Raw genomic sequence first — 21,292 nt, forward strand, 5'->3', positions numbered from 1 at the left:
CTCAGGAAAGGCTATAGTAGAGAAACTGCCATGCTCAATATCTCAGATGGCATCCATAGATCCTTAGACAAAGGAGATGCATGCCTACTTATCCTACTAGACGTATTAGCTGCTTTTGATACAGGTAATCACTCAGTCTCACTGGAGTCACTGAAGATCTGCTCCAGTATCAATGGCACCATTTTAAAATGGTTCACATCTTACCTAGAACACTGTTCACAACAAATTAAAATCAAGTCTTGCCTCTCGAAACCCACACCTGTCACACTTGGTGACCCCCAGGGCTCAATACTCTCCCCTTAACTCTTCAATCTTTTCATGGAACCCCTTACTATCATCCTGAAGCAAGCAAGGATCAAATGTCATCTTTATGCCAATGACACTCAACTCTACTAAAAAAATCCAATCAGCCAGTGACATCCCACATCTCAAGGTCACACTGAGTAAGATACAATCTTGGTTTAACTCCAAAGCAGAAGTTATTCTGTTCTCCTCCAAAAGTAACCACCTACCAATCCAAGACTGGCTCATCGACCTGAAGGCTCTAAATTGTTCTCCCACTCTATCCAACTCGGCTAAAGCCATAGGCTTCACACCATGGACAAAAATTATCAATGAAGGATAACATAAAAAACTCAGCCAAAGAAGCGCTGTACACACTAAAGCACCTAAAAAAAATCAAACCATTAATTCCCTCATATGATTTCAAGTCGGTTGTTAAATCTCTGGTCCTCTCCAAACTTGACTACAGGAATGCTATCCTCACAGGGACCTCGAAAACCCACCTCACCCTCCCTCAGAGCAGTACTAAACAAGGCAGCCCGGCTCATAACAAATATTAAATGGTTAGAACACATCATTCCTGCACTCCAGACCCTCAACTGACTTCCCATCGAAGGAAGATGCACTTACATGACTGCCTGTATCACCCACAAAGCCTTTCACTCACATACATGAGAATATTTAGAAAACAAACTCACGAAATTCCGGAAAAACCAGAACTCCTAAGAATCTCCAACACATCCTCTCATTCCTCCCAAACATAAAAGGAAATACACCCAGGCTCGCTCTTGTTTTGGAAATGCATCCAGCATACGGAACACTCTACCGAGGGACCTAAGATGCAACCCCTCCTTCTCTGGTTTCTTTCGGACCCCGTTGAACAGTTGGCTGTTTTATTTTGCTTCTTTTGTCAAGAATGTCTTTCTCTCCTTGGACTCATACTGTGCTAATTGGCCACAATCAGTAATCCACCCTCATGGTCTAACTGGAAATCTATAAGTGGCCAATTCAATACTGCAACTAAATGAGCTTTGCCAAAGAGGAAAAGTACTGAGGAGTGATTATATCAACAGACACACCAATAAAGCATATTTTATCTAAACTTAAAATATTAAACAACAAAACTAAAGGGCTGCTATCCGAAAAAGCTATGTTAACCATTGCCTTACTGGGTGCGAGACTGGTTATTGCATGAATCTACAGACATCCACTGCCATCTCTCTCTCCGCCGCCCGGAAACTTTAATTAGTACATCATGCATTCACTGGCTAGGTGTCATTGCCCTCCCCATGCACTTCATTACTGAAGGCCGTGAGTATGGTGTCCCATTGTTGCGCTATGGGGTACTTGCAGAGCCCCGCCGTTTCCTCCCTGTATAGCGCTGTACTCTCTGCCTGCGCCCAACTTCTAAGGGAGCTCCTCCAGTTGTTTATTTCTGGGGGATCTGCCTGCTTCCACCATTTTGTAATTAAGTGCTTGGCAGGTAATAAACCTAGGTCCCTGAATCGTGATGTGACGCTATTGTTTTTAGATCTGACATACGCACTCAAAATGCAGATTTCCCATGTGTGTGGAAAGGAGGTGTCGGTATAGTTTGCCAGGAGTGCAGTTAACTCTCTCCAATAGCTTTGTAGGAAGGTACACGACCAAAGCATGTGGAGTATATCCACATCAAGCCGCCAACAGCGTGGGCATTCTGCCGAAGTAGTGGGAAAATATCTATTCATTTTGTCTGGGGATAGGAACGCCCTGTGCCAAGAATTCCTCTAGGATCTAGTCAATCCCATTACCTTAAGTGAGACTGTGGGACCCCGTCCTGGTCTCGAGTTGGACACCCCACGAGGGATAGACCACTGCAAGCTGGAGTGTCTGCATGCAGGGACCTCAGCATCTTTGGTCAGTGTGTCAGCCGGGAAGTCTCGGTCTCCTCTCGCTATCTTATCAAGACGTGATGTATATATACCCATAGGTCTACCCAGGGGTTCTACCTTGTTGTGTTACTGTGTTGGCCTAAGGATGACGCTGAGCCTGAACTTTGTACATAGATTTTATACAGTAGATGGTAGTCCTGCTGTGCTTCAAAGAACCGTCATGCATAATGTATGAGGTTTCAAACTAGGTAAAACCCGCGTTCTGAATGCAGTGTAATATCTAGGTAAAAGGTCAGTCTCTGTAAACCGTGACAAGTGTAATGTGGGGAAAGAATATAGGTGAAGGGTAACGAGTTTACTGAGGCCTATATTATGGTACCTATATGGAATATAACACCCACTCCTCTTCCGAATGGATGACATCATTTAAAATTCTACATGAACTACTAGGTGTTCTAGATATTTTTACGCTAAAATACAGGGAAGGGAAGGTGTTAGAAATCGACAGATAGGCTATTGCTCTAATATGTCCGTAGATAAAGTCTGAAATACTACAAGCATTCTGAAAGCCATACATGCGTGAAAGGAATGTCAATTTTGATATAGAGTTTCAGTTTTCTCTTTTGTTTTTCAAAAGCAGAATTTCTTTCCAGCACAAAACGGGCCAGATGAGTCAAATGTTTATGAGTCTTGGCTGGTATTGGAAACATTCTCATTGCTTGTTTCCGCAGTTGGCAGTCCCTGTAACACCTCGCAGAATATGCCTATTGAGCATAAATGATTTTCCGTACTGTGCACAGCTGGTACTGGGGCAGCCTGTGTGCCATCCAAGGCCTGGGTGTCAGAGGAGGAGGCGGTGTCTGTACCAACAGGTGCTGATGTTACCTGCGATGGCTCTAAGAGTGCAGATATCAACATAGGAATAGGCTGAGGACACTGCAAAACATGGACCGTTATCGGGTCCAGTAAAGTGTCAACGTCCGGTCGCGCACATGATGGAAGTGTCAGACAGAGATCCAGCATGCATTCTTCTCTGCAAAACAGGCATCAGAGGATATGTAAGATGCAGTCCATCCAGACTGGTTTAAACAATGAGAACCAAAAAGCCCTTATTCCCTTAGGCGAGGTGTGCCAATCAGTTGTACCATGCGATCACAGTATTTTCTCTCCAGGAGTACTGTTTCCATCTCCTTTGTAACTGGGATGTCCATTGAGTAGCAGAAACATGACAATCAAGATACTTGCTATGAGAAACAGGATCAGCGGCAGTCCCCCAAAAATGCTTTCCAATACAGAGTGTATAAAATTTGGAATAACGCTGAGGACCGTCTGAAAGGTGCTTAACAGTCCAGAACCTACGTTCTTAAATAAGTGGACAATGCCTGTCGTATCAGACATGTTAAAGATATGATTTACCATTTCTGTGAAATGGAAAGGGCAGTTGGTATGTATAAGTGCCTGTATCTTTGCTGAAGATCTTGCTATTTGGCGATCAAAAGTCTCTCGAGCGGAGTTTAAGGACATGGATTTCAGGGTAAGCATGGCTTTCATTCTGATCAAAGTATCAAACCATATTAATTAAATATTTAATAAAGGCCGTAGCGGCACCTCCCTGACTGTATGTGTTGGGGAAAACAATAGTTGCATACAGCAAGTAACCCTGGAACTAACAGTTACCAGAAATGTGACGCCCGGAAGCATCCCATAGCAACCATGATCATTCAGCATCAAGTAAATCACATTCAAAAGTAGTTTGAATACTGGAGTTATCACGGCAGCTGGGGCACCCTCTAGGTGACAGGACACATTTGCTATTGAACCATTACAGGCCCCATGAAGCATAATATCCTGGCATATAAGTGATCCACTTAAGACATTCTAGTAGTTAGTAATATAAGGAAATTATAGCTAGAAAAGGATATCTACCACAACTTTAGATAAAAATACCTCTCATACGTGTAGAATATATAGATTTCTTCAACGGGTACCCTATACCAACAATATATACACTTGGAAAAGGTATGATAATATATTTGATGATTTATTTTTATGTATAAAGTTTATATTTCATTTCACATTATATAATTTAAGGATGCATATATAATTCGCATTGATCATTCCATGAAATAAATTTTGACAGTCAGCATAAATATATACAAATCCAGATGATAGAAGAGGCGTTGATTCAGGCAGTGCGGCAGATGTCTACAACGCGCGATTTGGCATACACGCCTTCATCAGGTAGCCGTCTATTGCACAATTTAGCCTATTCTGAGTATCGGTGATGATGTACTGTTGCTTCAAGTATATCTCTTGCATAATTTTGGAAATGCGTAGAAGATGACTGCTTTAGATGTGCGCAAACGTATTCAAAACAGTGGTTACGAATGAGCGGTGTCGTCTCGACTCAGTATATATGAGGAACACAACTGTAGCAGACCGGAGTTACTTTCCTAAATAGATGTAGTATAATTCGATTCACGGTCGCCTCAAGGTAGCATGAATGGGTGGGGCATGATAAACAAAGGTATTCCAGCCCGGGATTGGGCAATAGAGTTCTCCTGAAAATCAGAGAAACCGATACAAAAATCCTCTCGCCAAGACGTCACAGGCTACGGGTCAGCTCTGATACTAACGGTCTGAAGCAACAGTACATCATCACCGATACTCAGAATAGGCTAAATTGTGCAATAGACGGCTACCTGATGAAGGCGTGTATGCCGAAACGCGCGTTGTAGACATCTGCCGCACTGCCTGAATCAACGCCTCTTCTATCATCTGGATTTGTATATATTTATGTTGACTGTCAAAATTTATTTCATGGAATGATCAATGCGAATTATATATGCATCCTTAAATTATATAATGTGAAATGAAATATAAACTTTATACATAAAAATAAATCATCAAATATATTATCATACCTTCTCTAAGTGTATATATTGTTGGTATAGGGTGCCCGTTGAAGAAATCTATATATTCTACACATATGAGAGGTATTCTTATCTAAAGTTGTGGTAGATCTCCTTTTCTAGCTATAATTTCCTTATATTAGTTTATTTCCCTATGTTATAGCTAGCTGTAATTATAGGGGTCCCTTGTTTTCCAAAGAATTCTAGTAGTTAGTACCACTAAGAAACACTTTGTTTTCCCAAATCCGGCATAAAAATCTGTACGGCAATTTCCAAGATCCTTTGATGAATTCCTTACCCATTTCCTAATATCTGCCTGCCTGCATTTGTTCTAAGCAATAATGTAATTAAAAAGTGTTGGCTGGGATAGTTATGTGGCCATGGGTAACCATTCTGTGGATGGTGGTTCTGCCACTGTAACTGTTAACCTGTCCAGTTTTTCAACATGCAGAATTGTATACTTTGCGCCCCTCTGTGCCATTTCTCTCTGTTTTTCTGTCAGATTGTACGAGGAAAACAGAGACGTACTGTTTATAAAATGCCATGGCACATAGCCTGCATGCAAATATTGCTGCGTCCAGCTTAACAACGTAATAGATCGCAATTGCGATTGCCCGTGTTGTAGTATGGACAAGTCTTGTTCTAGTACATCGATAGCAGAAGATACAATATTGCTCAGTGACTATATCCTGGATGTTAGGGTTGTTAAACCATTATTGACCACTGATAGAGCTTTCTCTAGATTTAGACAATCGATTTCCTTTTAATCTTTCCACTGCCTCTTGTTGAGAAATGTTCTTCTTTCATTATAGATAGCATATAAGAAACATTTTAGACGTGGTTTCCTAGGACCTAATAAAAAATCCTGCAGGTCCACATCCCCTGTAAGTAAGGATAAGTGTGAGTGCTGACGTTTGTAGCCAATCGAGTCATAACTTCCCAACACAGTATGATGTCACTACCCCTGGGTGTTGTCTCTGTACACAGCGAGGATCTGGCCTATTGATACTAAATCCTTCAGTTTTACCGAAGAATCTTTCTGGATAGTTATTTCTATTGCTTTGCAAAATGTCATCCATAGTAACCACTTTTTGTGATGTTGTATTCTCCTCAGTGTGTGATGGTGCTGGCACCCGAGGTGTAATCAGATCTTTATTCCTGGCTAACCCAAGACAAGTTGTTTGTTGCACTGTTTCATTCAAGAACATTATTTGTTGAGGAATAAGACATGCTCTAAATAGTGCCTCTGTTCCCTGGACCTGCCAGTCTCTAGAACCCCAGACTGATTTTAAGTCTATTGTGTCTTTCCATAGGTCAAACCTTTGTTCTGACAACTGGGCAATAAAGGAAGCAGAATAGATATGTTTGGTGTTTGTCAACATATTTTTCTGTGCTGGTGAAGGTGCAACCTTATAATTATATGAGGCTGGGTCTGACGTGATAAACCCTGAAAAATATGGACATTTTTGTATAAAGGTCTTTGAACTGCTTTTCGGTAATGTCAGGCAATATTCTCATTGGTGATATGTAAAAACATTCACAGGGTTAGGAAATGTATGCAAATAAATGATGACCATATTGTTGATAGCAATACATTTTCTCAAAGCCTGATGTGTCTTCTAACATTTCATTATTAGAAAAAGCAGCATATTTATCTAAATCAGACAACATATTATTTACATTTTCATAATCCCATCCATCGGAAAATGTATTTGACGTAATGATATCACTCAATGATATTTTACTTAAATGTGTTATTTTTAAAAGATCGGTTGGGCCAAATATATTGAAATCAACCTTGTCCCATACTAGACCATCAGGTATAGGAACTGCTGTAATATTCACTGATGACAGGCCTCTTCTTTCACAATGTGATGATAGGTGCGGTTTCTAGATCACATTCACTTTTTGTGCTGCAGCACTTTCTCGAAGATAAGTCCCAGTATAAGCATTCCAAAAACAATTACTAGACCTATCCAGAAAAGAAAGAAAAGTATTCCGGTAGATACCCAGGGTTCCACCCAAGGTGATACCAGGTAAGTCTTTTTAGGAAAGATCAGAAACTCTTTAAATCGGTGTAGACAAGCATTTTGGGCTGGCATTGTTTCAGTTTTGCTTGGGTTTATTGAGAAGGTATCAAAGTCAATGAAATAGCCAGATGCAGTTCGATCAATTTTCGGAAGTTCCCCAGGTTTCGTGGAAACTGTAGCTTGCTCTTGTTGAGGCATGTTGACATAGATATCTGCGTTTCATGGAAACTGTAGCTTGCTCTTGTTCAGGCATGTTGACATAGATATCTGTGTTTGATCGAATTGAAATTTGTCTTTCAGTGGAGTTCTAATTTTCAACTTCAGTTTCAAGAGGAACAAATTCCTTTTGCATTGTTGCTTAGTCCTTCATTCCGTGTAGGTGACCCTTCAAACGTGAGGAGTCTTTCTGTTTGAACTTCTTGTATAGTTGAGAGAGGAGGGTGTCTGTTACTTCGGAGTCCACATGGCCTACTACTCAGTATCAGCCACATAGTGTGGCTTGATTAGGTCAATGGAGACAAATCTTTTCTCCTTTTTACGGGCCAGAGGTGGCAGACTGTTCTTGTTCCTTCAACTGCCAGGACAGGTACAGGCAATCTGTATGATGGCCTAAAATATTTTTTATCTGCTATTTTCTCTCTGACTAGATTCCCGACTTTAGGGATCCACACAGGTCTTGCCGTGAAACTTTTTGCTTCCCCAGTGGCGTTCTTCTTTATATTGACATTACTCTGTTGTGCCCTGGTTTCATTCAGGTCCTGTAAAACAGCCAAACGTTATGGATGTCAAAAGGTTTTTTTCCCGCCACTGTGGCTTCACAATCAAGATCAAGTACCCACATTCTCATACCAAATAGGACCTCATAAGGAGTGACCCCCACTAGAGAGCTTCTTGGCTAAATATTTAACACCTTTTGGACTCCATACAAGTGTTTTACCCAAGCCAACCAAGCCTAATACTCTAGCTGTTACAGATTGCTTTAAGTCCCAGTTTTTCCTCTCCACAACCAAATTTCCCTCGGATGGTACGGAGAGGAGTACTGCAATGCTACACCCAGACTTCGCATCGTTTCCTAGTAAGTCTGAGAGCTAAACATGGGGCCACGGTCCGAATGAGGTGTGCAGATTGCGTATGTCCCTATAAAGACTTGCAAATCTTTTATAACAGTTTGAGCATCAGCTGTGCACTGGGGCCGCACCCATAGAAACCTAGAGCAGGAATCCACTGCAACCATGTAATACTTGTAAGCCCCATCATATTGTAAGGGGCTGCAGTGGTCCAAATAAACACATGCAAGTGGTTTATCTGATATTAATAAAGGTGTCTGCGCTGGAAATGTTATGGTGGAGCCTTTCATCTGCTGGCAGATGTCGCATTTCAAGACAAAGTCTTTAGTCTGCCTACTTAGCCCAGGCCACGAGTAGCGTTGTTTCAATAGGGAAGCAATAGACAAAACTCCTGCGTGTGCAGAACCTATACCCTTGTGTGCTGCTAGAATTAATCCTAACCTTCGATCCATATTTGGTATTACTCTATCCCCTACTCCAGGAATCTGAGCAAATGGGAACATTGTTTGCATTTAACTTGTAGGAGCACTTCAGTAGAAAATTTTTCGGTACTGCTGAGTTATTGCGTGTGGCAATAATCGCAACCATTATTTCACGTCTATCCTCATTTTTGAACGAGTGAATGCGGCTACGGAAGCATTGCGTACAGCCCCATTGCAGCTTCATCAGCCAATAAATTCCCTTCAACGTGAACACCATCATGTGAGCCCTTGGTAGTTCATTTTGCAACTCCACTACCTGTTCCCATAACATTTTGTGCTTTACTGTGCCACCTTTTGCATCTTTAAACCCATTCTGTCCCCAGTGATGTAGATATTCTTTGTATGACTGTGCATAGTGAAAGGAATCTCACACAATTATTGTGGGGAATTCTCGATCCGTATTTACCGGTGCAAGTATTAGTGCTTTTAGTTCTGCCAGCTGTTCCGTGCAGTTGCCAAAAGACTGTGTTTTTGTGCAATTTGGATGACATTTTCCAACCTGCATCCGTCCGTCACAGGCGGCGCTGTATTGCTGTTTGGTCCCTATGGCCAGTTGCGCAGAACCATGAGTGTAAATAATGTATTCGTACTGATCTAGAGGCCTTATTATTTCAGTTGGTAGAGGATATTCTTGTCATATTGCAGAAATGCCTGTGTTTTTAAATTTGGGTCGCACCTGTATTCCACTTCTGTTGCAGTGAGAGAATTAGCCCTTTGCATCCATCTTTGATGTAAGGCTTTAGCGTTGGGAACATTTGCCTTTGTTGCAGTCTCTAAAGCTGGAACAGGGGTCACGACTATTATACATTTCCCTTGAGCCAGGGCTCTTTCTCTGACTACAGCAGTCTGTACTGCTGTTAGAATTTTTTCTGTAGATGCGAAACACATCTCAGCATTTGTGTACAAGTGAGATTTATATGCTATTGGTACTGTTTCACCTTCATTATATGTTAAATAGGTGTACCCTGATTGACCCGCAGCTATTTGGATCACCAGGTTGCCTACGTTTACGCATGTCTGTAAATGTTTTGAAGCTATCATGTCAGCTTGTAAGGAACGAAGTGTATCAGTGTGTTCCTGTGTCCAGTGTATAACTGAAAAATCAGGTTTTATTGAATCGCAGAAAGGTTTAACTCTTTCTGTGTAATCCAAAATGTATGTTTTGCCAAAATTAAGGAATCCTAGTATTGAATTTAAGTTTTTAAATAATTTCGGAGGTTGGAGCAGTGCACACTTTTTTAAAAAGTTAGCTGCCAGGCTTTTTCCTTCACTTGAAAGTTCATATCCTAAAAAAATGACATGAAGGTGGGCTATTTTTGATTTTTTAAAGTTGAATTTGTAACCCTCAGAGGCGAATCACAAACATATGGTATTCACTCTGTTCAAGTGTTCCTCCAGGTAATCGTCTGTTAGATAAATATGAAATATCAAATACAATGCCTTTTCATCCAGGTTCTGAAGTAATTCAGTTACTCTGGCTGAAAACAACCTCGGGCTGTTCCTATACCCCTGGGGGAGATGACAAAATTGCAGCTGGGACCCTAACGCTGAGGATGCTTTCAAGTATCTGCTTTCAGGCACTATATTTTGGCAAAAGAATCCATTTGAGTGGAGTGTTTTTTAGTGAAATAATGTGGTGGGTTGAATGCTCATCCCATCCAACATGTTTTTTTATAATGCTGGAGCTTGGGCTACTGCCCACTTCTGCGTATATGAATATCTAAAATGTTTTGGAACATGGTCAGAAATGCTGGTAAAATTACTGTTTCTCCCCAAGGGCAATCCATGACAAATGCTGGTGGCCAATCTTGTTCAGCTAACAAAATGCCATAGCCAAACGTCAGGCTCTCCCAGAAGAGACCTCTAACTGTCCTACATTTGTCCCCCTCCATCTGGAGCATTATTTCATACAATTTATGTAGGACACTTACCCTAGTATCAGGTGGTTCCACAGTGATATAATCATTCAGGTCCACTGTCACCAGAAATTCAATCAGGTTCTGGTGAGCTATTGTTACTTCTGCTGCACTGTCTAGCATTGTCAGAGCCCATTCCCCGTTCATTAGTTGAGTCCTCAGAATTCTGGGCATGTCTGGCCTTTAGACCTGCAACCTTTTTCTGTTTGAACTGTGGCTTTGGTTTTGCTTCATCTTTTTTGGGAGTATATTCTTGAGCGTGCTGCTTGTCTCTGGACTTTGTACTCTCTACTTGTCTTTCTGACCATCCTTCCCTCTCAGAGTTTTTTGATGAACCCTGTAAGGAATGAGAGGAACGTGTATCGTTATCCTGATACCTATTAGGTTTCCTAATGTTATCCCTATTCCTAAGGTTATACCTCCTTTCGGAGGGCTCCTGTGGAGGAAACCTACCTCTGGACTGAGATCTTTTTTCTTTAACATTTTGTTTTTTGTTGTTTTACCACTTCTTTTCAGAAGAAGTAGGTGTTTGCTTGAAAGTCTCCTTCTTGGAGCTCCCCATGAGCTGTGGTTTTAATGCTTTCCCACCAAAACTGTCCCTGCCTCATAATAATAATACAGAGTTTTATATAGCGCAAACTTGACCCGATATCGAGAATCAGAGCGCTTTACATAGCACCCGTTGCATTACATGAGGACACAGGCATGGAGAGATTAAGGGCCATATGTAGGTAATTTTGTTTTACGATTCTCAAATTGCGATTTTTGGGGAATCGCAATTAGAGAATCGCAAAATGGAATGTAGGTAGGATTAGCAATTTTTTTTGCGAATCCCAATTATTCCTCATTTGCGAAACGCAAATTGAGATTCGCAAATAGGGAATACCTTTTCATTCATTCCTATGGGCTAGAATCAATCAATCAATCAATCAAGACATTTGTATAGCGCGCTACTCACCCGGAAGGGTCTCAAGGCGCTGGGGGGGGGGAGACGTTACTGCACGAACAGCCAGGTCTTGAGTTGCTTCCTGAAGAAAAGATGGTCCTGGGTCAGTCGAAGGTGGATGGGGAGGGAGTTCCAGGTCTTGGCTGCCAGGTAGGAGAAGGATCTTCCTCCGGCGGTGGCTCTGCGGATGCGTGGTACGGTGGCGAGGGCGAGGCTGGTCGATCGTAGCTGGCGGGTGGGCGTGTAGAAGGTCAGGCGGTCATTGAGGTACTTGGGGCCCAGGTCGTGGAGAGCCTTGTGTGCGTGGGTGAGGAGCCTGAACATGATCCTCTTGCTGACGGGGAGCCAGTGCAGGTCTCTCAGGTGGCCGGAGATGTGGCTGTGTCGGGGGATGTCCAGGATGAGTCGTGCGGAGGCGTTCTGGATGCGTTGGAGTCTTTTCTGTAGTTTGGCTGTGATTCCGGCGTAGAGGGTGTTCCCGTAGTCCAGTCGGCTGGTGACGAGTGCCTGGGTGACCGTCTTCCTGGTCTCGGTGGGGATCCAGCGGAAGATCTTGCGGAGCATGCGCAGGGTGCTGAAGCACGACGAGGAGACGGCGTTGACTTGTCTGGTCATCGAGAAGGCCCATAGGAATGAATTGGAAGACATTCTCAATGTGCGATTCTTAATTAGAGAATCGCAAATTGGGAATGCAATTTCAGGGTTGCAAGGGTGTCAATAGGACACCCTGTTGCACCCCTGACATTAACATGTGTGCACATGTGGCCCACATACATGCCCTAAGGGCATGTATGTGACCTACATGGCACTTTGAAAAATGCCAAAAAGTTAATATTTCAAAGAAATCGCAATTTAACATCAACCTGAAGTTGGTGGTATTTTGCGATTCCTTAAGCCACAATTTGCACAACTTGGGTGTTTCCTACATTGCATTTAAGGAATCGCAATTTACAATTCCTTAAATGCAGTCGCAAAATAAGGAATAGCAACATTTGCAATTCCTTATTTTGCATGTGGCTGTTTGTGTGCTACATAGCACACTGCCCAAATTGCGAATGCAAACGCTGAAATACTGCGAATTTCAGCATTTGTGATTGCAATTGGGCTACCTACATATGGCCCTAGTGATTTGCCCAGAATCACAGGCTGTTCAGCGTCATTGCCGATACTCGAGCCTGGTTCCCCAGATACGCGGTCGACCGCCATAGCTGTTAGGCTAACTCCTCTCCCAGCATAATTCTGCATATGCAGTTTCATATATTTTGGGTAGGTCCTGCTACTGCTGTAAATGACAGAACTCCCTTAGGTGTTGGCGGATGGCCACTGATGCTGCTTCCCCTTTAATATGTGCCAGTATTATCGCTGATACCTGAGCATAGTTACCTAGTAACTTCATCCCTAAGTTTAGAACAGGTTCTGCTCCGTACTCATTTTGTATTTGTTTTAATATGTCTGGTACTTCTGCTAATGGCGGGATATAATGAGTTCTGCTATATATGGCAGCGAAACCCGTACCCCATGAGGTACAATCATCTAGTTGTGGTGTGATGCCATGGGCAAGCAGATTGTAGGCATTCTGTGTTTTTCATAAGGGCTAGTATTTGGGAATACTGCTTCTAAACCAGTTCCTGATAAGTAAGTGGAACCTCAATGTCTTCAAACGGACAATATTCCACTGGTGCATAACCTTCTATGTAGGAGTGAAATGTTTTTGTTCTTGCATTTGCTGCTGGGAATGTAACCCATGAATAAAACACCTCTTGTTCTGTATGATTTGTGTGCCTCAATCATGAAAGTTACAATGCCACCCCTAGCTGTTAGACCATGCGCAAGCAATATCAGGGTGATTGTATGTCTAAAATGTGGTGCATCCTCCTCGCCTTCTGAGAGGGGCAGTGCTTGATCTAGTGGGTTTATGTCCATGTTAGTCATTTTGTTTTCAGAACACCAAATAACTATTCAAGGTAACTAAGATAAGGATTTGTGCACAATTTTAGGAATGTATTGTCCTTTTAGCTTGATTAACCAATAGCCAATAAATAGAATGTTTGCCTACTTAGCTGTGGCGGATTTTAGCCTACCCACTCTAGACGTCTCTGTGTTTTGTGAATAGGGATTTCTGAGAATAGCAAGACTGAACTACTCAGAGTCTACTGTTAAATAAGTACCCAACAAACGGTGCCATGTTGTGTAGTTCGTATAGAAAATATACAGGATCTGCGCATTTAGACAACATACACTGTAGGATTGTTGTCAGACGAACTCTGATCACCCCCACCGGGTATGTTAGCCTTTGTGTAACAGCCAGCTCACTGTGCCACTATAATACCCTCTTACCAAGGAGAGAATAGTTACTGGCAACCTCAGAACATGACAACCCTTATCCCTCAGGATTCTGGATTCTGGAAACAATGTACTACCTTTCGCTCAGTCACTCGTGCTTACTTAGTTTCTCTCAGAGAGATACACAGAATAAAACAAGCTGGGCGTTTTCATTAATCAGTTATTGTATAGTTGTTATTCTGGTGTAGAATAGATGTACTGCAACAACCGTTAGACAGTATAGGATATAAATGATTAACAGTGCTACGACAGTAAAAGGATGGTAGAGTTCTACCATCTTACTAAAATCATAACTATATTCAAGTATATAAAACACATGATAAAAGGTGGGTACTCCTACTATGCCTCCCTATCTAGATGTGCCTAAATGTACCTAGCATGGGTGTAGGTGTTAAGCCAAGGATTCCTCTAGGATCTAGTCAACCCCATTACCTTAAGTGAGACTGTGGGTCCCCGTTCTGGTCTCGAGTTGGACACCCCATGGGGATGTTAGACCACTGCGAGCTGGAGTGTCTGCATGCAGGAAACTCAACGTCTCTAGTCAGTGTGTCGGCCGGGAAGTCTCGATCACCTCTCGCTATCTTAGCAAGACGTGATGTATATATACCCATACGTCTCCCCAGGGGTACTACCTTGCTGTGTTACTGTATCGGCCTAAGGATGACGTTGAGCCTGAAATTTGTACATAGATTTTATACAGTAGATGGGAGTCCTGCTGTGCTTCCAAGAACCCTCATGCATAATGTATGAGATTGTGGACTAGGGAAAACACGTGTTCTGAATGCAGTGTAATTACATAGGTAAAAGGTCAGTCCCTGTAAACCTTGACAAGCGTAATGTAGGGAGAGAATATAGGTGAAGGGTAACAAGTTTACAGAGGCCTAAATTATAGTACGTATATGGAATATGACACTGTGACGTAACACTGCGATTCGCTGCCTATGAGTGTGCTTGCTTAGTTTGAACCTTTTCAGTGGAAGGGTTCACGTCATGCTGCTGTGACTTTGCTGTTGCAGAGACAGACTGAGACAGATTGCTGTCTTGACGAACCGGAACTGCTTACTTTGCTGAACGTTCATGAAGTTCTGTATAATGCTCATCTGATTTCCTGTCTCCTATTGAGACATACACTGCATTAGTCTAAATCTGTCTTGTCTGAGGATAATTTTTCCCTGACTATCCCTGAATCTCAGAGGCTTAGTATTATTTCATTAAATATTTACAAATTTAATATAAGGGTTGTATGCTATCTTATTTTAATGATAATGTTCTTTACCCTTAAATGAATAACTAAACTTTGAAATTTAGACTAAATTCTGCTGAATCTGTCTCATCATTCCTTGTGGGTAAATCATTTGTTTTTTGAGTCACTATAAATTATTTCTAGATTGTAACGAAGTATAGTCTGATGAGAACAAATATGTTATTCCTGGTCCTCATTGGATAATTGTTCATTCTCTGAATATCTAGTCCCTTTCAGCACAGAACAAGATCCATCAGAAGACCAAGTAAGTGTAATGGGTAGCGAAAGAATAAAAGCATAAATAGATGAAATGTTAGTACACAATGAAGATTTTGCCCAGTTAACACTACACCACCAGTTAGGCCTAGAAGGAAAATGTAGTAGTAATATAAAGATAACACCACACAGCAAGAATCCTTCAACTGCTTATTTCCATCATAGGTGGATCAACTCCACAATTCCAGCCAGACGCAGTCAATTGTCACCTGGCTCCCTTACCTTGGGATCTCACTATGTCACCATTGAATGATCTGATGTGACAGTAGTCCGGGCTAGCTGAGACTACTCAGATGAAATATCCCTGAAACATTGTCATTTTACATGAACACAGGTCTTTCCTGAAGTTGCCTCCAATTTCTCACATTGACTTTTGACACACATTTGCATTTGTGACACTTTGTGGGTGAGTTTCCTAGAAAATGCCAAACTTGCTTACATGAGGCAGCTTTACAAGAATACTATTGTATTGCCTTGTAACTATGAACAAGGCCTACATGTACATTGTGCAAATGAGCTTGTTATTTTCATCCATATACCAGTACAGCTATCTGTAGCACACAAACAATGGCAGCCTTATCACAATCTCAGCCCTGCGCAAGGACCTTCTGTCATAAATACATATCTGTTTCTGGGTGTTGACAGAGGAGGCCCTTCTGCTAAAGTTGAGAAGTCTCTACAGGCTGACACCTTTGCCCAGCAGCTGACAAATATCTCTGTGAGGGTGTCCAACTTGTCACCCCAATGGGATCCTACATTCTTGCCCACCATATAATGGGATTGGATCATCCAGTGAGGGGATTCTTGGCAGAGCATACACAAATACCCTAGACACGCAGGTCAGGGATCGCATAGTAGGAGTACTCCAGATTGGTATATTGTTTCATATGCTTACATATATACATTGCTTCAGCACGATGGTGGAACTTTTTGTATTGTTCACTGTCCTGATACTTCTTATAACTTTCATCTGCTTCTGTCTATTGATCATTGCAGCACATATATACTATACAAGAAACGCGTTGGTTCAATAAATATTTAAAATGTCCCTTTGTGTATTCTTTGTATAGTTCTCTGAGCAAAAGAGTGCATGTATGGATGAGCAAAAGGTACTAGATCAAACACCACAGTTCCAGAGGGAACAGGATTGTCATGTTCAGTGGTTGCCAGAAGTGTAAACTCCCTGTCTAGGTTGGGGGGTAAGCTTATAATGCCTCTGTGAGCTACTTGGTCGAAGGGACAACACATCCTAGGCGGGTGCACGGAATTAGCCTAGCACAATTCCAAAGTTTATGTCATCCACAAATGCACAGTTCCTACTGATTAGTGGAAACTATACAACATGGCACCCAGCGGTGGTTGGGTTCTTATATTGTATGGATGAACTGAGTAGTTCAATTGTGACTTCACAGAGAGCCCTACACTTCTCTTAATTGGAACAATCTGTGGTGGTAGGGAATATAATAGGTGTAGCCTATCTATTGGCTGCTGGTAGTTCAACCTTGAAAGGATCTTACTCCCACTGTGATAGCGAACGCAAACCCAACTTGGAAAACCATTTGGACTGACCTACAGCAGTGATGAGATCATCAATACGAGGTTACTGAAAATTCTCCACCCAAATAGCTTTGTTGAGAGATCTTAAATCAATGCATAAACAAAGTTCTCCAGATCTTTTCTTGGCTAAAACAATGGGAGATAACCAAAGAGTGGCATCAACACGTTCGATTATGCCATCATCAATCATTTTGTTAAGCATAGTGGGACGATCACTTCTTATACTATAAGGCACATTCCTAAATCTGTGTTTAACTGGTGATTCACACTCTTTAATTTTAATGGAATGAACAAAATGTGTTATCTTTTCAATTTTATTGGCAATATCTTGTGAATATTTATCTTTCAATTGAACAGAATTAGAAATTGAATTAACCAACGGGACAGAATTTTTCTGACCTGGTCTTATAATCATGCAAAATTCAGCTTGGTGCCACCAACCTAAAACATTGATACCTTTAAGAGCAACATAAACTTTGCAATGGATAGTTTTGTCTTGAAACGTTATATTGGCCCAAAAATAGCCTGCAAGATCAATTCTGCTACCCTCAAATGCAGTGGTAATGACATCAGGAGGTAGCAAAACCATGTTAGACCAAGATTGTTTAAATTTATCAATAGAGGTGATGGTGATTCTGGCACCTGAATCAATAAGTAATAAAATATCATGAGACTGTAAGGATACTTGAACAAGGGGATCACCAATTCTTTCATCTGAATGTACATTGTTGATATTCAAGTATTCCACAGAGACAACAGATAAGGATAATTATTCCATACCTTTATCAGGTTCATCAGAAATTTCATTAGAAGGAAGATCATGGACGCTTCTAACAGGAAATCGTTTGCCCCCTCTGCACACTTTTCCGAAGTGACCAGTCTTTTTACACTTGTAACATTCTTGGGAAATTGCGGGACAATTTTTTAAATTGGAATGATGAGACGGAGAGCCACATCTGTAACAGTGACAACCAGAAGTAACAAGTGTAGAAAACTTGTTCTTGTCAGAAAAATCTTTTGCCTTTCTTTGTTTGACATCACCAAGAGACTGAGCAGAGGAACGAGAGCTAGTAGTAGCTACCGAGGAACAAGTGTTGGATTCCAATTGTTTAGCATCCAACTCATATCGCTCAATACTTTTAGCGATGTCAGTGGTTTCATCTAAAGAGGGTTTTTTTTACATGAGAGTAATTTCTGTTGAATTCTCTTGGAATAGCATCTGCAAACAATTTGATCCCTGATTAATTGAGAAGTAAAATCCTCAAAATCATAATAACTAGGTAAAACCTTTAAAGCTGTAACATAAGTGTCTATGGATTCACTTGGAGATTAAACACGAGTAAAAAATGTGTGTCTGGGGACAACCAAATTACTCTACCTTCGAAATATGTGCTCAGTTCTTTAAGAGTTAATTGGTATTCATCCATGTCACCAATGTAATGGTCAACATAAACAGGTAAGTGATCATAAACATTTTGGCCCTCCACACCTAGATAATAGTAAAGGAAACTACGTTTTCTATCTGGTTTGAACTTCATACCATCAATAACTCCTAGATACGCATTAAAAGATCTGAACCACATTCGCCATTTTAAAGGTGGTTCTCCAGGATCTTGTGAAAATAATTGGGAGGAGTAACCGTTTGCATGGTGTAATAAGAAAAATTGGAGTAGTGTTAGAAAAGATAGACTGCAGATCCTTTAGTTGTTGCACTTACTTAATAGTACGAAGTAATGCAACAAAGTCAGTATTCACTGTACTGGAGCAAACATTTTGGATTAGTGTTGGAAAAGAAAAGCTGCAGAATTTACAGTACATAGAAGCAGGAGCAATATCACACAGCTGTGTATACAGAAGGTAGCACAGCACACTGTGTGCAACAGAAGATTGGCATACAAGTAGCAGCCAGAGCTCATGTACAACCACTGGGAACATACAAGTAAGTTGGAAAGGCTAGATACTCAGTCCAATATTCAAGAAGGATGACAAACTGGATCCAGGTGACTACTGCTTGATTGGGCTGTTGGATATTGAAGCCAAGGGCTAAGCCTCACTCCTGCCAAAAGACCTAGAGTCGTGGGCGGAAGAAAACGAGCGGATCCCATTTTGTCAAACTGGCTTTAGGACGAATTCATCAATGGCAGACAATATTGTGGTTATATCTTTTTTTAATTCAACAAACCCTTAGACACAAATCACAATCTTTATGCACATGTTTTATTGATTACTCCACTGCCTTTGATTCAGTGGACAGGAGCAGTTTTAGGGTCAACAACAGCACGGAGACAACACTATTATCCGTGCTGGATAATATCAGAATGCAGGTAGACCGGGGGAAAACAGTCGCCTTGATTTTATTGGATCTCTCGGCTGCATTTGATACCGTACCACACAATTTACTATTAAAAACTCTTGCGGCAAAAGGTATCAGGGACAGAGCTCTAGGTTGGTTGCAATCATTTCTATCGGAAAGAACGCAATCAGTACGCATGGGCAATTTTTCATCCCCTTATCGTAACATCAAATATGGGGTCCCGCAGGGGGCCTGATTGAGTCCAACGTTGTTTAACGTATTTGCGTCTTCCCTCGCAGAAACAGGAAGAAAGTGGGGTGTCAAAATCTGTTCCTACGCGGACGACACCCAACTAACTATAATCCTGGATGAGGAGGATGACCCCAAGGGCGGGCTTCTAAACTGCCTCACTGATTTGTCTGACTGGATGTATAGCCACTGTCTAAAACTGAATGCAGACAAATCAGAAATATTACTTTTTGGGGGACATACTCAGCTTTGGAATAACAGCTGGTGGCCAATATCCCTGGGAAGCGCCCCTAACCCGACACTGACAGCAAGGAACCTGGGAGTAACAATCGACAATACCCTATCAATGAAGTCTCATGTGGCCACAATCTGCAGCAAAGGTTTTGCCTTGTTAAAAATGCTCAGAAGAGTCTTCCCTTGGATTCCCATGGAGTGCAGAAGGATCCTGGTCCAGTCATTACTGATGAGTCGGCTGGACTACGGAAATTCACTGTTTGTAGGGATGGCAGATAATCTCTTTGCCAAACTACAAATAGTGCAAAATGCGGCTGCCAAGGCAATCTGTAATAAAAAAAAAATTGTCTCCGCCAAGAACTGCATAAAAGAACTTCATTGGTTGCCAATGAGACAGAGAGCAACCTTTAAAATACTGTGTATAACACACAGAGCACTGCATAAAACTGGTCCACTTATCCTAAGAAATAGGATTAAGTTTTACGCACCAACCAGAAATCTTCGCTCTCAATCCACAGCAAGAGCAAGAACTACTCGAGTGAAGAGAGCCAGGATGGGAGAACCAGCTTTCTCTCATATAGCTGCAACCAAATGGAATGAGCTGCTGTAGCTCTAAGACTTACGGACTGCCATCTATCATTCAGAAAAAAATTGAAAACCTTCCTTTTCCCAAACTAGATTAACTGTAGGACTTAGGTCTATCCACCATTCACCATTATCAGTATAGCGCCGTGATATCCTACGCAGGATGATTGTTAGCACTTTATAAGAAATATAATACAATACAATATAATACATTCTGTGGCAGAAATTGCAGGACTGGGGCATTCCAAATAACCTGCTGCAGCCAATAATGTCATTATACACTTCAAAATGGGTCAAGATTAGGCTTTCTGGAACATTCACAACAGGGAAAATAATGACAAGTAGCGGATTAAAGCAGAGGGGTGTCCCGGCCCCCCTTTTATTTAACCTGTACACGGTTGACATGTTTTTGGCCCTAAAACATGAAAATCTGACCCCACTAAAAATTGGGTCTTCAAAGTAAATATATTTTTGCAATACACGAATGACATAGTGCTACTGGACCACTCGTGAAGAGAAGTTCAAGCCCTGAACGCTCTTTATAAATACCAGGAAGCAAACAAACTGACGGTCAATGAGGCGAAGACAAAAGTGGTTGTATTCGAACAAACTAACAAGAAAATAAATGTTATTTGGAGCCTGGGCCTTTTGACTGTCCAAAGGATAAACGCTTATAATTACATGAGTGTGTGGCTATCAACAAAGGGAGGACCCAAAACCCACCTGGGACACCTCAAAATCAAGTTAGCGCTGATCACCACAAGATTAAGTCAGCTTAATACAATTCTAGCAAACCTATCTATAACACCAATTCGATGGGTCCTCCAGGCCTCCCTTTTACCGGCACTCAATTACAGTCATAAGGACTTCCCGAAAAATCGCACAAAATCACTTGATAAATTCCAACTTCAAGCATGCAAGAGAATTTTCCACACAAGAGATATGAAATGGACCTCAAGGCGCAAATGTGGTCTAACATATGAGCATTTTAAAAATATTAATATAG

The 21,292-nt window shown here is 41.5% G+C and overlaps 1 protein-coding gene across 6 annotated transcripts in view; it reads right to left on the reverse strand.

Annotated features, from left to right (window-relative positions):
• Positions 1-21,292, reverse strand: part of LOC144766801 (uncharacterized) — a 1,464,990-nt gene that overhangs the window by 939,959 nt on the left and 503,739 nt on the right. The window lies entirely within an intron of this gene.

The sequence above is a fragment of the Lissotriton helveticus genome, chromosome 7 (genome assembly GCF_964261635.1).
Source record: "Lissotriton helveticus chromosome 7, aLisHel1.1, whole genome shotgun sequence".
NCBI classification, from domain to species: domain Eukaryota; kingdom Metazoa; phylum Chordata; class Amphibia; order Caudata; family Salamandridae; genus Lissotriton; species Lissotriton helveticus.